The 12,304-nt window shown below is 39.2% G+C and overlaps 1 pseudogene; it reads right to left on the bottom strand.

The window, feature by feature from the left end:
- Nucleotides 1-2,943: 2,943 nt before the first annotated feature.
- Nucleotides 2,944-3,063, bottom strand: LOC145416897 (5S ribosomal RNA; annotated as a pseudogene).
- Between the last annotated feature and the right edge of the window lie 9,241 nt (nucleotides 3,064-12,304).

The raw sequence follows: 12,304 nt of genomic DNA, 5'->3' as shown, positions 1-12,304 counted from the left end.
CGCTGTTCTCGCTCGTATTCGCGCTGTTCTCGCTCGCATTCGCGCTGAATCCTACGCTCTTCACGAGCATCTTTCTCACGTTCTTGCTCGTAATTGAACCGTGAGAGAACGTAACTCTGTATTTTCTCTGGGTCTGTGAGACCAATATCTTTGGCTTCCTGTACATATACAGCTGTAGCCATGGCGCTAATTTATTAAACAACCCGAAATTGAGCACTGACTGCTTAGCGACGAATACTAATAAACAAAAGTAAAGAGTACAGACACAAGCTAGTGGTGACCAGTCTTATCCAGTTAACTGGCAAAGAATAAATCAAAAATGTAAATGACTGGGAAGACTCAATAATAAACACAATGGGTACGCCGACTTCCCAGGAGCGAATAAAATCGTCTGGCGTTACCAAGAATAAACTAGAGTTAGGTACTCTATTGATTGATAAAGCAAAAATTCACTTGCTAAATTAAGGGTAAACACCAGTAAGCTTGTGCCTATAAACTTTAATGATAAATACCTAAATATGAATGAGTGAGCACTATCTCGTGAATAGCTTTAGAGCTAGGAGTTAATATCCTGGAATGAGGTCGCCAATTGTCACGGGGTTTTTATAATATCACGGTAATTTTGAAATATATGGTTAAATATTATTTAAATTGATATTTATATTCAATAATATTGAAGCGCAGAGACAATGAATGTCTTGCTACATCAAGCAACGATTACTTTACGCTGGCTTGTGCACGATTCTCTAAGAACGAGAATTTATAAACTTTCTCAACAGTACACAGCAGAGACTAATTACTCACAATTGCTGAATTACTGTACTGTTAGCCTCTGGAGAAAGTTACATCACCCCTGACAATAAATAACTAATACTAATAATAATAACATCAGGTTCTTGCTGATGCATTAACTCCTGGCACAACGGATTTTAAGTTAATACAACAAGACTGGTCTAAGTACCAGTTATGAAAGCAAACGTTTATGCAAGCTAGGAGCTATATGGAAAATAAGCTTAATTATGGAGAAATGAAACAAGATTTTTACTCTACATTAAGCTCAAGAAATAGAACTGTTAAATTTATTAATTACAAAAACAAATTTAACATTACATTTCAAATCAAATTAAATGAGACGCACTCGCTCACTCACACAGAAGCTAAATACTTACACCTAGGAAAAACACCTTAACTAAACTCTTAAGACTACAAAATACACAAAGGAAATACTAGTCAATGAATGCGGTGTATCACCCAAAGCTGGAGAACTAAAGGTGGGAGCTTGGAGAAACTGTAAGTGGAGTTTGGGTACTAGCTGACCTCTCGCACTGCTGCACAGGTCCTGTCTCCGTCACAGCAAACACTAAACTGAATTCAAATAATGCATAGGCAGGACGACAAGCCACCAAAAGAAGGCGTGGCTAACGGTTTATGCAAGCAGAGGCGAACGATAAAGAAACAATTGTATCGCTCAGTAACGCACTTAGTGGCGTGCATTAAATCGGTCACTTTTGAAAGTGACGAATGATTTGGAAAGTATACCCCGAAATGGAGAGAGAAACGGTTAACTGAGCGATACACAGTGAGTTTTCCACTAATAGTTCGTGGCTTCTCACAAAAAGGAAATGTCGCGAATTGATTCGTGACAAATAGTTCCTCCTCCCACTGATCTATTTCTAATATAGATGTCCCCTACATTAAACCCCGTTCCTCGACTAACAGTCACCAGCTGATGAGTGCAAGTGTGCAATATAGAAAGGTATTGGGCAGTTGCAGTCGATGGTGGTCTGTTGGATGAGGTACTTCACTTTTTTGTACAAATTATGTAAAAAGATTATACCATATTGTTCAAGTTGTGCTAATTAGGGCCGACAGCTGACGTATATTGAAATGTTCCTGACTCGTCTGGTTCTCTATCATATATTGATGTCCCCTATATTAGGTTGTGCCTCGACTGACAGGTCACCAGGTGATGAGTGCAGGTATGTCATGTAGAAAGGCATTACATATCTGCAGTCGATGGTGTTCTGTTAGTCGAGGTATTTTTACCATTAGTGTAGGTCTAGCTATTTGTCTCTGTAGGATTTAGTATAGGTTAGCGATTTGTCTGTTAGGTGATTAGTTTCAGGGTCTTTAGATTAGGTTTTTCTTTATAATAAAAGGTATAAAAAAATATAAAACCAAGAAAAAAATTTAAAAATAAAAATACAAAAAAATAAAATTAAAATTATATATATATATCTATATCTATATCTATCTATCTATCTATCTATATATATATATAGATATATATAGATATATATATATATATATATATATATATTATGTACGTGTGCATGGAAGTGTCTGTATATATGCATCGAAGTGTGTGTGTGTACGTATATATATATATATATATATAGATATATATAGATATATATGGCCTTAATGACCAGGGGCTTTGGCCCCAATGGTTATGCCAAAAAAAAAAAAAAAAAAAAAAAAGGAGGGGTGCAGGAGAACTGAGGTAAAGGGAAAAAGTTGTGTGGAGAATCAGTAATAAAATGGAGGACCCTGACTGTTATGGCGTCAAGGCAGCAACTATGTCGGTAAATAAGTAACACATTTTTCCATGATCAAACTTTTTCGAGCAGCATATATGCAATGTAAATTTATCTATTTTAGTATGCAAAAGGTGTGGGCTGCTTTCGGTGTTGTTTTTTGAGTGTTATTGTTGCTTTCGAGGTGTTGATATTATCTTCTTACTAACTGCACTTAGCATGAGTTCCTTAATACTCTTTAATGTACAAACATGCACTATATTATTCACAGTAATATAACTTGCTGAATCTCACTCATTCATTGGCAGACGCCATGTATCCCAAACGGGGTGGTCAAGGGCTTAGAGTTAATTGTTTTACAGGGAGGGGCACTAATCCTCCACCATCCCCACTTCACACGTAAGAATGCCAACAGCATCTAGTGTTCCCAGGCGGTCACCCATCCAAGTACTAACCAGACCCAACGTTGCTTAACTTCGGTGATCGGACGGGAAGCAGTGTACTCAACGTGGTATGGCCTGCCACACTGTATTTCAAGGAGTTCAACATAGGCCTTTTGATGGACGGTTGCTCTTTATTAAAATAGATTTATGCCTGTTGACTGTACAAGACTCATTAAGAGTTTAAGGGTTTTGGATGGAAAGCATTGCAGCCGCCACCTCCTTTTGAATGTTTACCCCTGACTAAATATATGTTTCATATGACATATGAGTGATGTTGTCCGCCACAAACTTTAACGAAAGCACACCATCAACGTCAACTGTACCCTGTATTCGTTACAGATCATCAGTTCTTACGGCAAACTCCCTTGCTATGGACTAACGTCTTTTGTTCCTTTGATTTCTTCATATCTTAGTGACAGGAAAATAAGAGTAAAAGTACTGTAGATGATGTATATTCCAATTTCCACTCAATTAACCCCGGCATGCCGCAGGGGTCATTTCTGGAGCCAACCCTATTCCTGGTTCATATTAATGATCTCTTATCTGTCACCCACAATCCCATGCACTCATATGCAGATGACTCAACACTACATAATTCATTCACACTCAGACACCCATTTACAAAGTCTAATATCTCTACCTCTTAACTCAGTACAGCCATCTCCATAAATCAAGACCTATCTATGATCAGTGAATGGGGACAAAACAACCTTGTCTCATTTAATGCTAGTAAAACTAAATACATACAATTTACTAATAGACAGATATTGCCAGATTCGTACATTACCTTCAGTGCTACTAATATTCCCATCTCCAAAAGTATTGAAATTCTCGGCATCTCACTTAACAATGCCCTCAGCTGGACCTCTCATGTTAGATCACTTGCTAAAACCGCCTCAAAGAAACTTGGATTATTGTACAGAGTCCGTAACTTCTTCACTGACGAGCAAGTAGCTATAATTTATAAGAGTCATGTGCGCTGTCAGCTTGAATATTGCTCACCCTTGTGGAATGGATGTGGAGAGGTTGCATTAAAACAACTAGAAAAATTTCAGAACTAAGCTGTTAGAATTATTAACAATCCTTCCATTACAAATAAACTACCTCCCCTACAAGTAAGAAGGAATGTTGCCTCCCTTGCATTATTTTACAGATATTTTTATGGCAAATGTTCAGACGAAGTTACGTTCATGGTGCCACCTCTCCATGCCTTCCCTCGTGCTACACGGGCATCTGGTAGCGCTCATGACTGGAATGTCACTTAGCCATATTGCAGAACTTCTGCCAATCAGAATTCTTTCATTCTCCGAACTGCATCTCTCTGGAACTCGCTTCCCCAGAGTTGTTTCCCTCCAAACTTCAACCCACAGCTATTCAAGTCTAACTGTTACAGATATTTTATGAACAGAGGACACCAGTAATCTAGTGTATATGGATTATTTTTTTTATTCATTTGTTTTTCCTTCCTCTGTTCTGTTAAAAAAAAAAAAAAGTTACTCGTTATATATATATATATATATATATATATATATATATATATATATATATATATATATATATTATATATATATAGATATATATATCGGTGGTTTGTTATTAGAGAATACTTTATTTCTTTGTATTTGTCATCTCATTATGCGCTGTAGTTTGGTTTTGCATTTTTCTGTAGCTTTACTGAACTAGAAGGTGCTAAGAGGGACGCCCACACATGATGGCACCGATATAACTGGATGGCTCCGCTGCTGTTATACAAGCGTCCCTCAACCCACTCCCTATCCCCAGAAAAGAGGTGGTGGGCTGCAGGAGATGAGCAACTTGGGCCTGCAGTCCATCGGGTCCGCGCTTCTGGTCAACTTGCAGCAGCAGCAGCAACAATATCAGCTGTTCTCATTTGCAACTTGGGCTCAAGAAGTTACATGAATATCAAGATAGTTTACCGCTTTAACACACAAAAGGATATAAAGTTGTAACGTTCAAAATAAATTGCTGAAGAAATGGTGTTACGAAGCCTCCAGTGCCATGTGGAATATAGCCCTTGGTCTCATCGCAACTATTTAAATCTTAAGCCCTTTAATTGGCGTTAGTGCCTGACGACCCCGGTGTGTTATGCTTAGCAGAACGTGTAGCACTGAAAGGCTTGTTGATGCTGTTGCTGTTGCATGCTCGTCTGAACAGGAATCCTGTGGACTGCAAACTGAAGTGGTCCCTCGCCAGCAGTCTACCATCCTTCTCTCAGGGGATGAGGGAGATGAAAAACGTTTGTATAACAAGGCAGTTCCACGTGCGGTTATGTCGGTGTCACCTCGTGAAGGCGTCCCTCTCCAGCACATATAGGTGGATGGGGTGCGTAAGAGAAAGCTGTATCTACTGTAATCACTCTAGTTCGGAAACTCTCTCCTAAGCTGAATAAAATGTCTGAATATAGGAAGAATAAAGCAAGCCAGGCTTTGGTGGCACAGGAGGCTTCACAGCACGTTTTTCCGTTACCTAATTTTCATAATTCATCTACAGATTCTCTTGTAGCCTATGTTATTCATAATATCGACATACGGTGCGTCAATAACATGCATGAAAATACTGATCTAAAATGTGCAGAATAAATCGCTTAGGAAGAGGAGTTACGAAATGTCCAAAGCTAAGTGGGATACGACATTAAAAGTCAAGAATCAGTGTAGGCGTAAGAAATGGGGGAAGAAAATGGAAAAGAAGTATTTCCTGAATTTTTGTCACTTGGTCACTTTTTCATTTTTGTCCTCTTTTTCCTCTTCGTCAAACATGTTCTTTCATCTTTTTCTCTTGCTTTACCCTATATTGCCTTTGCTTTGTCTTTCTTCATCATTGTTCCATTTTATGCTTGTCTGTTCTCTTCTTCTTCTAGCTTCTTTGTCTTTCCATGTTTTCCTTTCCATTTTCTCTGTTATTGATCCTATTTATATTTTCTTCATTTTCTTTGGCTGTCTTTGCTCCATCTTCCATCTCACCGTTGTCACTAGTAAGAGAGGAAAAGAAACTATTACACTCCTTTTTACCTTAACATGGCTTCGATATTCGTCCTACTGTGGCTCATTTCGTGTCGCTGAACGACGGAAAAAAGACAGTAGCCTACTGTTCTACATTCTTTTCACGCCACTTCTTCGTGACTAGAATCATATTCCTGTACTTATCGTTTATTTCAACTTTCCGTTCAAGATAGGGAAATGGCAATTTCAGGTCCTCACAGTAACAACAGTGTGGTGGATGACAAAATGGACAGAAACAGACCGACCGACAGACACGTAATCGTCCACACAGTTATGTCCAGAATAGGCAAATTACAAGACGAGACAATCTTCACAGACGTGCAACGAGATTATCGCAGCCAATATTCAAATGTTTCTCTCTTTGAATCTCGTTTAATATGAAAAATCGTTCTATTAAAATGGATCCTTATGGCCAAAATTGAAAAGAGCTAAATAATCAGCTAACACATCAGCTGACGCAACAGCTGATGTGTCAGATCAACTCGAAACTTCAAGCTGGACAAGTATATATTTAATAAGTAGCTAAAATTCACCATCACAACCAAAATTAAAATTCGCCTAATAGCCAGCTGATGCGTCACCTGACGCAACAGCTGACATGTTAAATCATCTCAAATTTTCAAGCGGAGCAGCTTTGTATAAGAAAATCGTTTAGAGTTCTCCAAGAACAGATATTTGAATTTTCCTTGCAGAAGAGAGAGAGAGAGAGAGAGAGAGAGAGAGAGAGAGAGAGACAGACAGACAGACAGACAAACAAATAGACAGACAGACAGAGGCAGAGACAGACAGACAGACAAACAGACAGACAGACAGACAGACAAACAACAGACAGACAGAGAATCCCCCAGGTGTCCCACTTATAGACATGTCGGTTTCGCCGCAGATAAAAACTACTTGAGGATACCTATACAGGCTTATGTAAAATTTAGGTGACAAATTCAGTTTTCTGTGTTTTATCCGTATCCTGGGCATCGGTGATTACAGGGTGACACAGGTGGAGTCCCTGCCCTGTTCTCGCCTGACATTCACAAATAATCTAATACATTGTTACGATGAAGCAAGGCTGTATTCTGCTCGCCACAGGACACTTCATAGCACTTCTTACCTAGTGATTTAATTTGCTAACTACATGTTAATAGTCTCTCGTGTGTTATTATTGTATTGCTACCATCGACGTAGTTTCGGTAACCAATGTGAGCGAGGATTTATAAACAATATGCTGAATAAATTCTTGAAGCAGAATCATTACGGAATCCCAGAACAACAAAGAATAAGGTTTCAGTCTCGGTAATGGTGAAAGTTTGTCAAGAGCGATTTTGTTTTCCATTTTTTCATATTACTATTCACTTTAATTTGGTTGTAGTGCGTTTGGTGGCTGTATGAGTGAAGAGAGAAGTGCCATAGTAAACATAAGCAAATATGTATACAAGTTAAGCTTAGGACTGTTTATGAATTTGGGTCCTGGACGTCGTTCCGTCTTTATGAATGACATCCTGTATGAGGGAGGCCTAAGGGAAGGAGAAGGGGCTAGAGAATTAAAAGATGAGGTGAAAATGCTAACAGCCGTATTCTTAGTGGACTCCTTCGGGCCACCGTAGTCTCATCCCATGCAAGGGGTTCCCTTCACGTGTATAATTCTTATTGAAGTCTATACATGGGATGGAAACAGTTTACGGTTGGTAGCCCTGATCCCCAGAACCGTTAGTGTTGGTACTCTGGAGCCTTTTATTTGTAAACAAACACGGGCGATCGTAGAGGACGGTAGTGTCGGAGCAGTGAGGTATCTTCACAGAAATAGCTTGCGGGAAAAGAGTGTCGCCAATTTCCCGTCAGGAGAAGGGATTCATCCCCGAGCTAGACCTCATCAGATCATATAGCCCTACTAGAGTTACAGGAGAGCGCTACCCCTCCCAGCACGGCAGCCACCGGGCGGGGCGCGAACTCGCAACCTCACGATTACGAGCCCGACACCCTACCACCGAGCCACCGCGCTCCCCTCCCCACATCTGTCAGGAGAAATCTTACCTACTCCACAAGGTTTTAGCTGATAAACAGACGCTTGGAAGCATAGTACTGGCAAAACAGCGTGCCTGGGAAGATATCAAGTTTTCCTTCAACTCCGCTGGATTCGGAGGTCCAGTACGAAACGTCAAGCAGCTACAGAAGATTTGGGATTATCTGAAACAAATGTAAGTTCTATAGTACTGTACTGTACCTATAATGTACATCCCAAATTAATTTATCTATGGCATTTCCCGGCACTTCATCGGCACAGGCCCTAGCTAAACATTAATTAAACCTCAAAACCTAACCTAACCTTGCCAGTGGGTGTTGGGTTGGCCAAATTTTAAAGCGAGCACTTATTATTCACTAATCATCCACTCCAACACCCACTGACAAAGTTAGGTGTGGTTTTTGGTTTTGGTTTATGTTCGGGTAGGGCTTGTGTCAAAGAAGTGCTCATTTCTCTCCCAGATTAATAAGGGAGGTAAATCACATTTATTATGACAGCATGTGTGTACTGTATGCATTTGTGCATTTGATGGTATATAATATTATAAGGTTTAGGACCAGTAGCTATGATGTCGACTATTTTAATTCTTACATACCGGTATAGGTACCTGTATTATTGCAGCGGAGAACTTATCTGGAATTCAGTATTTTCAACACCACCACGTTATAAAATTACCAAAATTAAGAGGAATTTTCTCTATGGCATTTTTGATGTATTATGTGTACTGTATTAATGTGCTTGATGCCACTGTAGGTCATTGCTAGACTGGAACTTTTCCATTTTCAAAAAATTTAAGTCAAGCAACAGAGGCTGTTATAATTATTCTATTTTTTTTTTTTTTTTTTTTTTAAGTAAGCAAGGCCAGTTGATGATAGTACTACTAGGCTTTACTTATGGAAGATATACATTTCCAGGGCAGAGAAAGAACATGGCATCTATAATAGAGAAGTGAGGAAGACTGGTGGTGGTGATCCTCCCCCTGAAGTGTCAGAGGATACAAAGATAATTATGGATTTCCTCAAGATGAATTTGAAGATCCCGAGTGTGAATTTGATTCAGACAATGTGAAAAGTAAGTAGCATATGTGGAACGTTTATAGCAGAAATTTGCATTACCAGTACCACTCATTTACCTACTTTACCCAAGAAGAAGCTATGGTGTATACTGTGCAGTATAGCATTTATGGATTTGGCAATGGTATGTGATAGAGTGGACAAAAAGACCACATGTGAATTATAGATATATGGAGTGGGAGGTATGGTAGGTTGCTTGGGACACTGAAAGCTTGCATGTCTTTAGATAAAAGAAGTGAATGAATTGAGGTGCAGGTAGGGGGTGAGACAGGTATGTGTTATGCCACCCTAACTGCTCAGTGTGATATGGATGTACTAATATGTACCATTACTAGGTACCAGTACTTAGGTATTATTTGTACATCAGTTGTAGGCAAAGTCTAATGCTACTCAGAATATAATTTGATGAATATAGAGAAGGCTATACTCCAAACTGTTCATTTGTTTGCAGGTGGTAGCATCCAGCAGAAGAATTATGGCAGTCCTTTGTTCGCTGTACATATCAGTGATGGTGACATAATTGATGAAGTTACAGAACACCCTAACCAGCATGGGCAAAGGTTGTGCTTGGCAAGTTCAGCACCATTAGAAACTTTAAGACCTAAAAGTGGGGCTACATGCAGTTCTCTAACAACACATAAGGACTCATACGATAGGGGAATGCTTCGCTTATCAGAAAATGTGCCGAACATACCACTCACTGAAGACCAGGTACCTGCTAGAGGCAGTACTGTTACGACAAACTCCAGTGGTAAGGCAGTGCTAAGGCCACTGGAAAATGTGCTGAATATGTCAGCTGTTTCAAAAAAAGTATCCACTGGTAGTATTTCAGGGATCATTACCAAAACTTCTGTAAAAAAGCACAAGCACCAAACAAAATTTGAAAATATTCCACCATCAGATAACCAGACAGGACCTTCAGTCAACCCACAGCCAGGTGAACGAACAAGTGACAGGCTGTATGAGTTACACCTTGCTGAAACAGAAAAGCGTGTAGAACATTATGAAAATCTGTGTCAGAGGACAAAGAAAGACTTGCCCATGCAAGAAAAAAACAAAAGCTTGAATGGAAATTACTCAGACTAAAAATCAAACAAGCAAAAGAATAACAATCAACTAAAGGAGAGCAGTCATCATCATCATCATAATCATTAGCCATTTTACAGTAGACTCCACTGCTGAACAAAAGCCTCCCCCAACATTTTCCATGATTCCTTTGACTTAGCAAATCTGTACTAAGTTTTACATGCAAATTCCTTTATTTCATCTCATTGCCTCTTGTCTAGTCTTTTACTGCTATGCTTGCCATCTTGCAAAGTTCAGTACATAACTCTCTTGCTGCATCAGTTATTTCAGTTAGCTGGTTCATTGTGTGTACTGTACTTGATCCGAAGTGGGATACCAACTTTGGAATCCCGCTTGCTCTCATGGTTGATTTTCATCTTAATTTGTTGTAGCCTAATTCTGTTTGTATGGAGTAAGTTATGTTTGAAGGTCCAGAGTGTATAATGCAGGTTTTTGTACATGGAAGTAAAATGACTCAGTTTGTGCTGATATCATGTGTATTGAAACCTTGACTAAACATTATCTGATGCTTGTAAATATTATTAGGAGGTAATGTAGTACATAATTATTGGCAGGTTTTTGTACTTGGAAGTAAGATGACTCAGTTTGTGGTGATATCACGTGTATTAAAACCTTGCCTAAACAGTATCTGATGCTTGTAAATATTATTACGCAGTACTGTAGTACATTATTGGCAGGTTTTTGTACCTGGAAGTAAGGGGACTCTTGTTATAACATGTGTATTGAAACCTTGACTAAACATTGTCTAATGCTTGTAAATATTAAGTACAGTACTGTAGTACACCCTCTGAAAAAAGTATTGGCACTCTTACAGCACGTATCATTCTGAAATATGGATGAAGCATTGTGATACATGGGCATCCTGTAATTATAGGTGCAAATATTATCTTTAGTAATTAATAAAACTCAAAATTGCAAAAAGATTCACGTACTGGGTGGTATATGTTTTGAGGCACCACATTTATAGACTTATGTGGGTCTGCAGAAGTTGCTCATTTTCACAACCATCGTACCCAAAGGGGCCGATACTTTATTGAGAGGATGTACATTACTGGAACTCTCACATTTTGTACTATTGTGTGTGTATATATGAAAATACAGTGTACAGTACATGTTTCTTTTAGAGAAGAATAGTAGTTTTATTTTAGCCACCCACAAACAACAGACCTGTATATGGGCCAACTGTAACCTGCAAGAAATTACTCTAAAAGTGGTTGAGGTGAAAAGAAAAGCACACTGGCATGCTATAAAAATACATTATTATACAGAACACTATCTATCTATTGCCTGATGCCTTAATCCAGCACAGGGTGGCCCCAAACAAATCACCTCCATGTCACCCTATCCCGTCATCCAACTGGCCTCTTCCCAACTTGCAACCCCCTCTCTCATATACCTCTCCACTCTCTCCCTCCATCTCAACCTTGGTCTGCCCCTCCCCCTATCCCCATCCACCTCACATACACCCTGGTCAAACTTTCATTCTTCATTCTCTCCATATAGCCAAACCACCTTACAACATTCCTCTGAACCTTTTCAACGACATCTACATCAACATCATAACGCTCTTTCACCTCCTCATTTGTCAGTCTCTCTCTCCATGTAACTCCACACGCTCCTCTCAGGTAACTCATTTCCACAGCTCTCACCCTAGAACACAAGTGATATATATACATATATATGTAAGATACAGTATATACAAGTTACTTAGGTGTGTGTGGGGAACACTGGCATGCTGTAAAAATATGTACATGTCTAACCCTAGAAATAGAACACAATAGATCTAAACAGTATATACAAATTACTCGGGTATGTGTCAGGAACACTGGCATGGTGTAAAAATATATGTACAAGTCTAACCCTAGAAACAGAACACAATAGTTATATAAATTACACCCACACCTGAACGCACATGCAAACTTTGTGTTTTGGGGACTGCGCAAAGCTGTAGGCTGGGTGCAGCTGTCACAGGTATATAGAATACACCTTACTCAGGTATGTGTGGGGAACACTGGCATGGTGTAAAAATAGCCTATATATTTACATATCTAACTCTTGAAACAGAGCACAGTAGATGTATACAATAGGCGTAATCACAAGCAGAAGTGTCCACATTATCCTATGTAAACTT

This window comes from Coenobita brevimanus, chromosome 13 (assembly GCF_032717465.1).
Source record: "Coenobita brevimanus isolate Jiangsu-jjx chromosome 13, ASM3271746v2, whole genome shotgun sequence".
In the NCBI taxonomy this organism is placed as follows: Eukaryota; Metazoa; Arthropoda; class Malacostraca; order Decapoda; family Coenobitidae; genus Coenobita; species Coenobita brevimanus.
Note: the sequence above shows the minus strand (reverse complement) of the source record. Positions and strands in the feature narration are given on the sequence as shown.